Here is a 14,121-nt window from a genome sequence, read left to right as displayed (position 1 = left end):
CCGACAATTATTCAGATTTATAATAGTTTTCTCACCTTTAATTCCACTATGAATTTATAATAAATAAGTTTCATCTTTTAACTCTTTCTTATTAACTTTTAACCACCTGTTTACGCCTGAGTATCCAGTAGTATCTAAGTACTTCCTTAGATAATAATATAATCATTAATTGCAATGATTATCCTTGTGTAAACCTACCTACACTTCCTAGCCTACAGTACCTGCCTGTAGAAGACGGCAACCCCGTAGAGGTGCATACCTGCTGTATCCTCATCCTAGCCTATAGTACCTGCCTATAGCAGACGGTAACCCCGTAGCGATGTATACCTGCTACATCCTTTTCCTACAATACCTGCTTGTAGGAGCGTGTACCTGCCACGATATTTTCCCACAATGCCTGCTTGTGGAAGCGTGTACCTGCCACGATATTCTCCTACAATACCTGCTTGTAGAGGTGCATACCTGCTGCACTCATATCCCACAATACCTGCTTTCGGAAGCGTGTACCTGCCATGATACTTTCCTGCAATACCTGCTTGTCGAAGAGCGTACCTGCCGCGACCTATCCTGTAATTCCTGCTTACAGATGCGCATACCTGCCGAGATGTCCACCTACAATACCTGCTTGTAGCTGTACCAGACAATTGTGATACTGAGCTAACAATTGTCTTAATTACTTATTGCTCATATTTATCAACACCAGTGAACCAACAACTCACAGGTAAGTATAATAATACTATTATTATACCTTTTATAATCTCTTGTGCTTCTCACCCTTTTGGCTTGCTTTGCAAATACTTGTAGTCTACCTTCTTTTTCATATATTACTTATATATAACTTGCCCCACGACTCCCGATCCTTTATATGCATTTGGCATATATAAATTCAAGGCCAACCGATCGTCTGGTCCTTACGAACCGGGTAACACCAGGATCAGTTACCGAATAATTAGCTTACTAGCTAAAAGGAACACGGGCCCATTTAATTAAAATGGGTAACGGATGGTTGATTCACCCCTACGAGAGGGGGTGGACCTCAACTACGTTTCAATATATATAGATATATATATTGAAACGAAGTTGAGGTCCACCCCTCTAATAGGGATGAATCAACCGTCCGTTACTTATTTAAATTAAATGGGCCCGTGTCCCTTTTAGCTAGTAAGATAATTATTTGGTAACTGATCCTGGTGTTACCCGGTTCGTAAGGACCAGACGACCGGTTGGCCATAGATTTATATATGTGAAATGCATATAAAGGATCGGGAGTCGTGGGGCTTGTTATATATAAGTAATACATGAGAAAGAGAGAGAGTAGACTACAGGTGTTTGCAAAATAAGCCAAACTAGTGAGAAGCACAAGAAATTACAAAGGTATAATAATAGTGTTATTATACTTACCTGTGAGGTGTTGGTTCACTGGTATCGATGAATGAGAGCAATTACTAACTAAGACAATTGTGAGCTCTGTATCACAATTGTCTGGTACAGCTACAAGCAGGTATTGTAGATAAATATCGCGGCAGGTACGCGCTTCCACAAGCAGGTATTGTGGGATGATATCGTGGCAGGTACACGCTTCTACAAGCAGGTATTGTAGGAAAAGGATGTAGCAGGTATACATCCTACGGGGTTACCGTCTTCTACAGGCAGGTACTGTAGGCTAGGATGAGGATACAGCAGGTATGCACCTCTACGGGGTTGCCGTCTTTTATAGGCAGGTACTATAGGCTAGGAAGTGTAGGTAGGTTTACACGAGAATAATCATTGCAGTTAATGATTATTCTATTATTTAAAAAGTATACTTAAATACTACTGGATACTCAGGCGTAAACAGGTGGTTAAAAGTTAAAAAAGAGTTAAAAAGAATAAACTGTATTTATTATAAAGTCTCAATGAAAGGTGAAAAAACTAATTATATTAATATATTATATTAATATATCTGAATAATTAGAGGCGCGCAGGCCTTCTTATAGATTCACGTCAATACTTACGCGTCGACGTGATGCGCATCCCTTCCATTAATAATTAGGTAAAACTAAAGCGGGTAAACCAGGTAACACGAGGTAAATACCCTTGGTGTTCAGTCACGAGCTTAATCATTTTGAAAAGCTTCGGGTACTTTCGCTACGTACGGGAGCAGCCGAACTCGCTACTGACTTGAATGTCAGAATAATGCCGGGTCACTCGCTATCTGGGCCCGACACCTGCAATTTCTTACTCATGACCGTGCCACGTTGGCATGAGAACCCGCTACCAGCCGGCCAATCAGAGAAATTGGCGGCTAACTATTTCCTGTTGGCGCGCTTTTAAGCCAATGGGAAAATTCGTTACTGCAGCCATGCTGCCACGTCACCACCGAGCAGCCACGAAGGAAGAAGACGACGTCTATTTCTAATCTACATCGAGCAGTACAAACTCAGCTATCCATCCAACCGCTTCGCTCAAAATATATCTCTAGTGTGATATAAGTCTGAACCGCTTCGCTAAATCTCTGTTTAAATATTCTCAATAATTAGCTAGTATATCAAGGCTACTAATTATTGAGTATATATTGAATTGTTGCTCGCGTCTTACTAACCACCACGCGTTTTTAACCGCTTGACTTGTCGCATTCGCTATCGCTTATCTATCTTGTCGCATTCGCTATAAAGTATTTTCTTACAGTTTAAGTGTAAATAAGTGTAAATAAATCTATAACTTATATTTGATAAATCTTGAGTAATTTTAATTGTTTTCAACCTTCACGCCATAACCAGATCCATTTTAGTTATCCTCTCATTTTACACTTGGTAACTGCCTATTATCATAGTACGATAAGGAGGATTTCTAAACCTCGTTACAATATATATATATATATATATATATATATATATATATATATATATTGTGACGTTACATTGCCGAGGAGATGGGATTTAAGGTTGGAGTACGTGGGAGTCTGTGTGCTAGAGAGAGATAATGTGAGTATGTGTGTCGAGTTGAGGGTAGTGAATAGTGAGCTGAGTATATGGAGTATAAATGTGTATGATCAGTTAAGTGTGTGATAGAGTACGTGTATGATATGGGGTATGTTTCTGGAGTGTCTGTGTGATGGAGCGTGGATTTAACGGGGGATGTCTAGCTGTGTCGCGGATAGTGGCCAATATAACGTGCCTCCCGACCAGTGATGACGACTAGGCCTAGGCTTAGCCCTCGGGGTTGACGTGGTGATTGCGGAGGTGCGACTGAGATGTCGCCGCCCCTTCATGGTGGTACTCGAAGTTAGCTGGGGTACGTGTACGGTTATTGGGGGGGTGGCAGGCCTCGTTTGCGGTGCTCGAGGAAGCCAACAATTCGCTAACTTCGGATATCACGGGGAGTGACATTACGGGAAGGCCCGTGAGTCCACGGCTTGTATGTTTGTGAAGGTAAGAATGGATAGAGAAGCGAGAACGTAGGATTGAAAGAGATGGAGTAGAGTAAGCGAGTTAGAGTGGGAGATTATCGTGAAACAGTTGTGCGAGTACCGTTGAGGAGAAGAGTTGAGACCTGGCGTCGCTCGTGTACGAGTCGACCCAGTAGTCGAGTTTGGAGTCTTGGAGTAAGCGGTAGTGAGTCGGAGAGTCGCCATGGTGGACCTCGACCACCACCCTAGACTTTCGTCGTTTTGGAGCCTGTAGCCCTGTGTATGGTGCTCTTGGAGCCATCTGTCGCATTAATTAATTATCGTGAATTATCGCATTAATTATTTATATTTTATTTTATATCTTATCTAGTAATGTATAAAGTTTGTGATTCGTCGTCGTCGAGAGGTTCCCGATGTCTTGCCCAGGTATTTATTTACGTGATGGACCGAGAGTATTGGACCGCGGGTCTTTTGGGCCCTTCGCGTCGCTCTCGCGTCATCTTTCTGATATTTTATTTAGTTTTGTTTTGTTATTTTACGTCTTTTCTATTAGTTAATTAATCGGCTTCTTTCGCATTAAAAGAACCGCGACCCTCTCTCCACAACCTAGCATACTGAGCGCACCAGGACATGCCGCTACCACCGGTCATGTCTCTCATCTCCAAAGGGTATAGTTTTTAGGTTTTAATTTACGTGTACGTTTAGACCGGTTGCCGATACCGGGGAAATAAAAGTCGGCTGGCGCCCGTCAGGATCTGGAGGAGATGAGAGGGGTGATTGGTGGGCGAAGTGTAACGTAGCCCGATTTTGAGTAATTTGAGTTTAGAGTTTTGGAGTAAATTTATCGAGTAAAAAGTTTTGAGTAATTATTGGGTTTAATTGAGTTTTAAGAAATATTACGTTACAATATATATATATATATATATATATATATATATATATATATATATGGGGCATTCCATGTCAAATCACCGAGGTTTGTACCCGACACCCTTAGATTTCGCTGAAACTTTTTTATCATTTTTAACCCTACCAAAGACGTTTTTCTGAATTTTTCTCAGATTTTTTTACCCAACCCAAAAAAAAGTTACGAATTTTTGAAAAAAATCGCTCTTTTTTATTTACTATAACTTTCTCAAAAATGAACCTTTCGTCACTTTTTTTTTCAAAATTTGTGTTTTTAAATGTAGTTTTCCGAAAAAATCAATCCTTACCCCTCATACACTTTACGGTGGTTTTGTCCAATTTTATTGAACTTCTGAGCTTTTAAAAACAATCCAAAAAAATTTCAGCGCACTCATAAAAAATAAGCCAAATATAAAAATTTTTTTATTTTCAAACGAAAAAAAAAAAAAACTATTAAGGAAAGCCGGCACAAAATGGGAATAGCGGGGTTATATACTGACTTGGTTGAAGTTTTTTTTTAGACAAAAAAATTGAGAATCGAAGGGTTTGGACTTAGAAAAAATGACGGTTTTATTGAAAAAACTGAAATATTTCATATATCGTGACTTCCGAAAAATTTTTTGTATTTTTTTCTGAAAACGACAGTTAAAAACACAAATTTTGAAGAAAAAAAGTGCCGAAAGGTAAATTTGTGAGAAAGTTATAGCAATTTAAAAAAAAAAGCGGTTTTTTTCAAAAATTTGTAACTTTTTTTGGGTTGGGTAAAAAAATCTGAAAAAATTCAGAAAAATGTCTTTGGTAGGATAAAAAATGATAAAAAAGTTTCAGCGAAATCTAAGGGGGTTTGGTCAAAACCTCGGTGATTTGGCATGGAATGCCTCACATATAGATGTTGTAACGGGTTTTTTACTACTGGGGATCTACTGGTGTGAAATCCGAATACACTAACGATTTTTGGCAACCTTGTTCAAAAATTATGAAGTTGGGCGCCAGGTGATTTTACAATCATCAATAAACAATTGTCGAAAATGCCGGCTCAGGGTGGCGGATCGGGGAAAGGTCAGGCACTTAAGATTACGATAAAATAATTGATCAGAATTAACCCAAAAAAGTAATCAGTCGTATATTGAACAAACAAAATAAATTGATCGGTTTCACAAAAATTATCGGTTACAACATAACATAAATGCCGTGGTTGGCTTGACTCGATATAAACAAAGTTATTAAAAAAAAAATCGTAGTTGATCAAAACAAAAGCAGTTTGTACTCAAAAAAAAAATACCAGTCGGTTGACGAAATAGAAACAATATAATTTTATTGTCCGGAGAGACACATACAGCGTACGTATTAACGAAATACTTGACGAGTGACGTCAGAGTAATCTTACACGGCGAGGCGAAAGACTGTTGTTGCAAAAGAGACACGTATAATCCGTAATTCTCAGAATTACTTGGACGAAATAAAATAAAATATAAAATAATATTTTATTTCGGTAACGCGTTAAATTGCACGACCATATAATTATTACGCGTGATTAATTATTTGATTAATTATTATTACGTACGCACTGCACTTATTTATTAACAGATCGGTTACACACTTTTTTCAGTTTGAGCGCCGAGGCTTCGGCTTGTTCACTTCTTCACGAAATCAGTTATTGTTGGTCGAAATTATTAGTCGCGATTTATTGTTCGTTGATCAAACTCGAATTGATCTTAAGTGTCGTAATTCAAATTGTTTAAACGTCGGAATCGAGTATTGTTCATTTGGTCGGGTCGAATTGTTCGAATAAAAAGAAATGTGGGCGTTCAGCTCGGCGTCTATCCCGGATCTCTCGTGACGATCCATGCTTTGGGTTGATTGCTCGGTCAAAGTCGGAATGGTGATTATAGATGTCAACAAAAGTTGCTCACCGGGTAATTATTAATTATATTCAAATAATTTAAAATCTCGGGTCGATGTCGAATTTTTCTCATGTTACAATGTATATATTATAACGCAAAAATTATACGCTATTCTTTGCGTTACAACTTCGTTCTCTGTTCTTAGCCTCCAGTCTCGATACTAATAGGGCGCCAGGTAATTTTTATCACTGGAATCACCAAACCAGTAAATTACGGAAATTTTGATAATTTTTGATCTGTGGAATTATCATCAAAACCACGCACAAATAAATTAGATAATTTTTGATCTGTGGAATTATCATCAAAATCACGCAGAAGTAAAATTCAAAACTTAATAGCAAAACAAGACAGAGACTGGAGCACTAAAAACAGAGTTACGGTATGCCGTGGTGTCGCTCAGTGTGTAGGTTTATGGAGAGAGGGAGTGGTCCGGGTTAAATCATCCCAAACTCGTGTAAATTATTAGCGGATTTGCAATTTTTATTTAACAATAAAATAAATCAAATACTAGAACATAATACAAATAATCTTACTCTCTATAACAAAATACTGAATCCGAAAAATACAACGATCCAGTAAATCCGAACGGCAACTTGGCATCTAAATGATGCGCGTCAAAACCTTATAACTAAATTAATTAAAAATAATTAATTAAAATAAATTAAATAACTGGAGCCAACCGATACTCAAATAGTACTCGGTGAACGGGAACCACAATCCAAATTCATTACTCTAGATATTTCCTTTAGCAAAATCGTACGACTAACATACCTGGATCTCATTTTGACGTTAATTAGGCAATAATTACCTTACTGACTAACATATTCTCTATAATTATTTTATAAAAATAATATTAACAATAGATCGCGAACATGACTCTAAACTGTAACTACTTTCTCATAATCTTCACAGACCTTACATCTTTTCTTTAACTAAAACCGTAGCATAATACCTCAAGATTCTAACTCAAACTCGATTAATTATTTATAATAATTATTTCATACCTGATTACTGATGAATAAAATATCAAGTAACGTCTCACACTGTTTAAAGCAATACTTCTGTAACGATAACTCCAACCTGTAGCTTTCTGAAGCATCACTCCTGACACGTCTGCTCGCTTCGAGCGACCAGAGTCGAATCTCCTACTGTACTCCCCAAACCAAAAACATCATCGCCATCTATACCGGCTCTCTATACTTTACTCCATAACTTCAACTCGATATTAAGTATGGATATCCCAATGTGTGCGCTCTCCTGGACTTGGCTTCGGTGAGATCGCAGACTAAAATTCTTAAATTTAAGTGACCAACGGTTACCCTCAGCAGCACACTGGTCAAAGCTGTCCACTGAGGCCTACCAACAAAACCCAAAACTCCAAAAATGACCAGAAATAGCGGCTTCCACAGCGATAGTGGTCACTAAACCATCGCTGAGTCCTGCCAATCATAATAACAAAAACTGATCTCATATTCCTAAGCCATAGTCCTTATTTTGGAGCGCTAGCATTTCAGCTAGACCTCTGCACTCCACCTGGAAGTCTCATAGGGTCAGGCAAGCATCCTGACATCAGATACAACCGGGTGGCAATTACTTGAGCCCCATTCCACGGTTGCTCCGACTTTTCCACACACTCAATAAACCAAAAACTGAAAATTCGAAAACTCAAACTTTATCTTTTACCAGACTCTAATCTCAACCCATATCCCATAATAAATTTCTCATATAAATTTTCTGTAGCCAAACGTTACTCCATATTTTATCCTTAAACTATATCTCGATCACCAAAAAAAACTGTATAAAAATTGTAATTTACTGTAGCTAAATTCTAAATCTTGAGTTACCATGCTCGGTTATGCCCCAAAATCAGTTGGTGCTTGTGACGTCAACTCAATCCAAGCCTCGTCCAAAAAAATAACGTCACAATATATATATATATATATATATATATATATATATGGGCAGATCCATTAATTCTCGACGAAAGTGTGCGCACTCAGGTCAACGATTTTGATGCCGATTTTTTCCTCAAAAGTACACCTTAAAAAAAGAAGATCCTGAAAATTTGGACCCGATATAATCAAATCTGGCCGCTGGAGAATTTTTTGAATTTTTTAAAAAGTCGATTTTTCACTGATTTTCGAATATTTGTATCTCAGCTTCTATATAACTTAAAGACTCCTGCCCAACGGCATTTTTCTCAGTAGACTCTCTACTTTTAAGAAAAAAATAAGTATTTGGTCTAAACTCAAATAGGGCTTAGCTGACAGCCTCTAACTAACGAACTGTTTTGGTTAAATTTTACCTATTTGTAAAACACTAGTATACGTACAGTGTTCGAAGTTGAGGATCGACCAGCAGCTAATTTCTTCTACTGGGGTATACTTTAGTAGAATCTATGCAATTTTTACTTCATTGCTTCTATTAAATAAAGTTATAGCCATCTGAAACCAATCAAATTTTAAAAAATTGCAGTTTTCAGATGGCTAGAACTTTTTTCTCGGAACTTCGATTTCCTTCAAACTTTCAGGAAAGTTGCTTTATTATGTTCCTAAAAAGCCCTGAAAATCGGGGCTAGAGAATCGAGCTTGTATTCAAGTTATGAATTTTTTAATATTGCCAAAATTGCGTTGTTAAATATAATATTTGCTGATAATTTCTTACATATCTATCGAATTATTCATATCTTATAGACAAGTGAATTATTAATATTCTCTGTTGATAGATATAGCTGCTGTCAGTAACCATTTGAGTAACGTCTCAAGTAAACATTTTACCCTCAAAAGCGCTATCGTTCTTATATTGTTTGAATTTGTTTCAAAAGTCGCGCTCGGGCTACTCTATTACTCAATTTATCCGCTTCGTGGCGTGACTGACCGATATAACACTTATACATTGGTTCAAGTTTTGATAGTTTAAACACTCCAAATTAAACACATAAAAATTTCTAAATACTGTAGACTTTCATACCTAGAGAACTTCAACGTAGATTGTAATGCTTTCATGAGCGTATGATAACATTGGTACCTCAGTCACGCCACGAAGCGGATAAATTGAGTAACAGAGTAGCCCGAGCGCGACTTTTGAAACAAATTCAAACAATATAAGAACGATAGCGCTTTTGAGGGTAAAATGTTTACTTGAGACGTTACTCAAATGGTTACTGACAGCAGCTATATCTATCTACAGAGAATATTAATAATTCACTTGTCTATAAGATATGAATAATTCGATAGATACAATCAGCGGCGGGTATTCATACCGTACCCGGTTACAAGCGTGCCTTGCAGATCTTTACTATTATCACTCTACCAACATACAACTCTCTTAAATAGATTTCTATGCGAAAATATCAATACTAAATATATTTATGTTGCAAAATAATTCTCTGTAAAATTATCTCTATGTAAACTTATTCTATTAAGTATAAATATATGCGAAAATAATTCATGTCCAAAATATCTCTATATTATATATCTCTATGAAAATTAAGTCTCTACAGAATTTACTATAATATGACAGAATTAGGTGTTAACATATTTATATTATGGAATTTCTCCATAACTATACAACTCTCCTTAATATTTCTCTATTCTGCATATCTCTATGACACAACAATTCTATGAAAAAATTTTTCTATGTTGACAAAAGTCAGTTTCATAAGATCTCTCAGCAAAAAAAAAAACTAAGTTTTACGAATGATTTTGTGTCTTACCACCAGCAATCGCGTGGCGCTACCATAAAATTCCAACAACAATACAATAATAATGATAATGATTTAAGTAATTATAATTTTTTCTTTTTAAATGTCATTAAATTTGAAATTATAATAAAATATTGACAAAGTCAGGATTCAAATGAAATTATAATAAAATACTGACAAAGTCAGGATTCAAATTTAATGACATTTAAAAAGAAAAAATTATAATTACTTAAATCATTATCATTATTATTGTATTGTTGTTGGAATTTTATGGTAGCGCCACGCGATTGCTGGTGGTAAGACACAAAATCATTCGTAAAACTTAGTTTTTTTTTTGCTGAGAGATCTTATGAAACTGACTTTTGTCAACATAGAAAAATTTTTAAATAGAAAAATTTTTTCATAGAATTGTTGTGTCATAGAGATATGCAGAATAGAGAAATATTAAGGAGAGTTGTATAGTTATGGAGAAATTCCATAATATAAATATGTTAACACCTAATTCTGTCATATTATAGTAAATTTTGTAGAGACTTAATTTTCATAGAGATATATAATATAGAGATATTTTGGACATGAATTATTTTCGCATATATTTATACTTAATAGAATAAGTTTACATAGAGATAATTTTACAAAGAATTATTTTGCAACATAAATATATTTAGTATTGATATTTTCGCATAGAAATCTATTTAAGAGAGTTGTATGTTGGTAGAGTGATAATAGTAGAGATCTGCAAGGCACGCTTGTAACCGGGTACGGTATGAATACCCGCCGCTGATTGTATGTAAGAAATTATCAGCAAATATTATATTTAACAACGCAATTTTGGCAATATTAAAAAATTCATAACTTGAATACAAGCTCGATTCCCTAGCCCCGATTTTCAGGGCTTTTTAGGAACATAATAAAGCAACTTTCCTGAAAGTTTGAAGGAAATCGAAGTTCCGAGAAAAAAGTTCTAGCCATCTGAAAACTGCAATTTTTTAAAATTTGATTGGTTTCAGATGGCTATAACTTTATTTAATAGAAGCAATGAAGTAAAAATTGCATAGATTCTACTAAAGTATACCCCAGTAGAAGAAATTAGCTGCTGGTCGATCCTCAACTTCGAACACTGTACGTATACTAGTGTTTTACAAATAGGTAAAATTTAACCAAAACAGTTCGTTAGTTAGAGGCTGTCAGCTAAGCCCTATTTGAGTTTAGACCAAATACTTATTTTTTTCTTAAAAGTAGAGAGTTTACTGAGAAAAATGCCGTTGGGCAGGAGTCTTTAAGTTATATAGAAGCTGAGATACAAATATTCGAAAATCAGTGAAAAATCGACTTTTTAAAAAATTCAAAAAATTCTCCAGCGGCCAGATTTGATTATATCGGGTCCAAATTTTCAGGATCTTCTTTTTTTAAGGTGTACTTTTGAGGAAAAAATCGGCATCAAAATCGTTGACCTGAGTGCGCACACTTTCGTCGAGAATTAATGGATCTGCCCATATATATATATATATATATATATATATATATATATATATATATATATATATATATATATATATATATATATATATATATATATATATATATTAGCTATAATAATTTAATCAAGCATTAACAAACTATTGGATCAAAAATTGCCCCCTAAGTAATTGGTCTGGATTGACCAACAAAAGTAGTTAATTGAAATTTAGTGATTGTGAATATATCCAACATTACCCAACTTTAGAGTTAGTATATTCCATAGTTGATTATACTTTTCTCCCAGGTTAACAAAATATATTTCATATGAAGCAATATATTACGAAAAAATCAGATTTGTAAAATGGATTGGAAAATTTCAAAATATATGCAAGTGAAAAATCACAAGCTGAAGAGTTATGAACTGAATAGTCAAGTTTAAAATTTTTTGCTTCAATCATATAGTGAATGTTGAAATTTTGATATACAAATAGGTAAAACTAGCTATTTATTTCCCGTATTAGTATGGATCACAAGCTAAACCCTCAAAACGATATTGACTGCATTGATCTTACGGACAATTTGAAAAGTAATGTTTGTTATTACGAACAGGAAATTACTTCTCAATTTTTTCATAAGTGTTATAGAAGTTCTAGACTTTATCATCATTATCAGCTGCAGCATTTAAAAGCTCGTCTCGATGACTAGCGTTTGAAGATAAACTAACGGTATCGTTTCTATTATAAATGTCAACTTCTTCATGGCCCCTTACATGAAAATCATCTTCTACAATGCTATCATAATCACCTTCATAATCAACGCTATTACCATCACTTATCGTGTTATTTTCAATATTCTTAAGAAGTATTGTTTTTCTCTTGGTAGAACATGCGAGATCGTTCATTATAACGTTTTTCGAATTGTCAGGCTCTTCAATAACATTATCACAAATATCATCTATTTCTGACGATGGACTCATGTTTTCGTTTTCATGAGAGGCTGTGTATGATTCCAGTTGATGTGAAGATACAGGAGGATTTAATTGTGTGGAAATCATATGGAAGTCATGAAACGTTTTCTCTTTATATAAATTGTTGTTTTGAATGGAAGAAATATCCAATGACGATGCAGTCACACCAGATGTTACATCTTTGACCAATAACAACGAGGCTGCGGTCGTTGAAACTATGGAAGTCTTTGCTAATGTTTCATGATTTATTGATCCTGACGTTGTTGTGTTGGCATAGGTCATTATTAACGGTATTGATGGAGCCGAAGATGACTGAATTTCAATCGTTAGATTATCTGTTGAAGCATATGGATAAATAATATTGTTTGATAATGTTGGTACTGGTTTTGAAATCGTTGATGAAATAGAAGAAAAAGAATCATATGTTGATGACGATATGGAATCATTATTGCCTAGTGTCGCTGGAACTTTCTCGCTTACAAGAGATTCTAATCGAGTTATCGAATGTCCTGATGAGTAGCCATGATTTTTTTGAAGCAATGATGTCAAAGTTGTAGATGCGTTAACTCCAATTAAGTTAAATATGATATTTTTTGTCACTAGAAATACGATACTTTTGTTGTTAGGAGCGTAAGTATCGGCTATGTTCGTAGCATCGTTAATGAGGAGCATTAATTCATCGTCTGTAACACTTGTTTCAATATTCTCAGGATTCAAATATTCAAAACCTGGAATTTTGTAACGAATTGCAATGAATAATTGTTTTGTAGCTACTTTAACAAACTCAATAATCATTTTTTTTGATTTTATACACGAAGATACTAAGTATAACTGTTCAAGACTTTTGATATTATAGCTTGGCGTTTGCTCAATGAAACTTTGGGCAATATGATCATTGCGAAGAAATGATCTTAATGCAGCTTGTTGGTACATGATCCGAGAAGTTTCGTTGATATTCATTTTTTCCTTATGATATTTCATAGACACAGTCTTTGTCGCTACTTTAAATGGTTAAACTTTATCACACTCACCAATATCAAAAGTAATTCATCTAACTTTTATATGATAGTTAATTGCAATTTCCGTTTTGTCAATTGACAAATAGACATGAAACGATAGTAGACTATAAGTTTCCTGTAACTTTCCGCAAGACATTGAATGAATTATGGTTTTATTGCATAATTAGTATTTTAAGTTGTTGTGGAATTGACTAGAACGATGAGTTGTATTAAAGTGGCACTGTATTTCGAAATTAATTTCAACCATTGGAAAAGAATAACGTTCTATATATATTTAGTGGTTGAGGTAATATTACATATAATAAATAAATTATTTAAACTAACAAATTATGTTAAATTGTAACAATGCGGTTCGACTTAAAATTGAACGCGAAAGCTTAGTTGAGCCTACGGCCATCTATTTGAATAATTATATGTTAATTGACACTCTTTAGTCACCCGGGGCCAGGTCAGAGGCCCCCCAGGTAGAATCCTATTGAGACGGCAGTGGGGTAGTTTCACGCACCCAAAATCTATCTACAAAAAGGGCCAGCAAGCACTTGCTCTCTCAGGCCCTGCCCTGGTTGAAAAAGAGAATTAAAGACGATTAAAAATGAACCGAATCCTTTTTAATTCTCTTTAGAGAATTAAATAGAATTAAGGAGAATTCATATTTTGAAATTTTTAATACTTTTAAATTCTCTTAAGAGAATTAAATAGTGTTACAAAGTTGGTTCGTGCGCCTCCGCCATCACTCGATCCCAGGTAATATCACATGAGACGGTGCGTCGGCA

The 14,121-nt window shown here is 35.2% G+C and overlaps 1 protein-coding gene across 2 annotated transcripts in view; it reads left to right on the top strand.

The window, feature by feature from the left end:
• The window catches only part of LOC130674842 (myoneurin-like), a 230,982-nt gene that overhangs the window by 129,289 nt on the left and 87,572 nt on the right, over positions 1–14,121 (top strand). The gene's annotated exons all lie outside the window — the stretch shown is intronic.

This window comes from Microplitis mediator, chromosome 9 (genome assembly GCF_029852145.1).
Source record: "Microplitis mediator isolate UGA2020A chromosome 9, iyMicMedi2.1, whole genome shotgun sequence".
Lineage (NCBI taxonomy): Eukaryota > Metazoa > Arthropoda > Insecta > Hymenoptera > Braconidae > Microplitis > Microplitis mediator.
This window is presented reverse-complemented; position numbering and strand designations above follow the sequence as displayed.